The following is a 1,683-nucleotide window of genomic DNA, read 5'->3' on the forward strand; positions in this document are numbered from 1 at the left end:
AGAACGTAACGGCAGACGAAATACCGCTAAGCATCTCGCCCGGCGTGCTAACGTTTCTGCCATCTTGCCGCCTTCCGCGTGATAAATATTATCTAAGTTAGTCTGAGCATATTTAATTCAGGGATCACGTGAAGGCACGTGGCTTAGTGGTTAAGGTATTAGGCTAATGATCGTATGGCTGCGAGTTCGATACCCAGCAGTGCGTTGTGTACTTGAACAAGACATTTTATTTCACTTTGCTCCCGTCCAATCAACTGGTAAAAACGCGTAGTAGCTGTATTTAAAAGGGACCAGCCCTGTCACATTCTGTGTCACGCTGAATCGCCCTGAGAACTACGTTAGAGGCAGGCGCATCTGTGGAAGTGCTCAGCCACTTGCACGTTAATTTCACGAGCAAACCGTTCCGTTGATCAGATCAACTGGAACCCAGTTGATCCGTAACCGACGGAGAACCACGAATGCAGGGACCATAAAAAAATTAACTAAAAGGCTGAAGACAAGTACCATTTCTAACTCCCAAAATATATTTGTGCCTTTTTTCTTTTTTTTTCTTTTCTTTTCTTTTTTTTTTGCTTTTGTCCCTATTGATTGAAATATAAAAATCACAGTTTGCTTCCATGTAATTCTTTCATCACCTTGATATTTTACCACGTAGATACAAAGCGAACTACACAGCTCTGCTCGTATATACATGCATAACTAATTGTTATGTAATCGTTACAGAAGCAGACAGAAATCTCAGAGTGCAACACACCTTTACACCAAACCAACGACCCATCAACACTTCAAAGAACCCAACTTGCCTGAACTGATGCAGCGTTGTCCTGCGTCCAGTGAGAACAAAAGCAATTTCGTTCTTCGATTCAAAATCCTGCGGCCCAACACAGCCAGAAAGCTTGCTGTCAGATTCGGTAAACTCCCAGTCGGATGTTACACGAATCCAAAACCACATGACCATAGAGATGTAAGACACACCATCATTCATTCTGAATGTTTGTCCAATCATCTTTAATCTTATTTAGTCTGTCACACTAATCTTATCATTTTCTTATCAAGAGATGCTTCTGATATATTGCTCGTGCCCACACGAGAGAAAATACTTGATCGTTCATCTACAGGCTTCACCGTGATTATAAACGCTACGACCTTCCACAATCACAAGCTGAGAGCTCAGCTAAATATGGCCATACTAAACCATTCACACATAAACATACATACCCATATCCGTCATCATCATCATCATCATCATCATACATTCTGAACTTAATTCCCACGGAGGTCAACTTTGCCCTTCATCGTCATCTGAAGGTCGATAAAATAAAGTACCATTAAAGTAGCGAACTCGGCAGTATCGATAGATAACCCCTCCCCTCAAAGCTGCACGAATTGTGCCAAAATTAGGAACCATTAAGAGTGGTAGTGCGTCACTACTACCACCACCGCTACTCCAACTACTACTACTACTCCAACTACTACTACTACTACTACTACTACTACTACTACTACTACTGCTGCTGCTGCTGCTGCTGTTGTTGCTGCTGCTGCTGCTACTTCTGCTGTTATAGAAAGCCGCAACGCTATTTTTGAATTCATAAAAAATATTTCATTATCACTTTACATGCATTGTTTTTGAGGGGAGATTTTTTTTTGTTTTTTGTGTTTGTTTCTATTAGTAAATCTTTT

At 41.1% G+C, this 1,683-nt stretch overlaps 1 long non-coding RNA gene across 1 annotated transcript in view; it reads left to right on the forward strand.

Annotated features, from left to right (window-relative positions):
- Window positions 1-958, forward strand: part of LOC106867895 (uncharacterized) — a 9,174-nt gene extending 8,216 nt beyond the window's left edge. The window contains exon 3 of the long non-coding RNA XR_008264939.1: window positions 724-958. This is a non-coding gene — a long non-coding RNA (uncharacterized LOC106867895). The remainder of the gene's footprint in view (window positions 1-723) is intronic.
- Window positions 959-1,683: the final 725 nt, after the last annotated feature.

This window comes from Octopus bimaculoides, chromosome 9 (genome assembly GCF_001194135.2).
Source record: "Octopus bimaculoides isolate UCB-OBI-ISO-001 chromosome 9, ASM119413v2, whole genome shotgun sequence".
Classification (NCBI taxonomy): domain Eukaryota; kingdom Metazoa; phylum Mollusca; class Cephalopoda; order Octopoda; family Octopodidae; genus Octopus; species Octopus bimaculoides.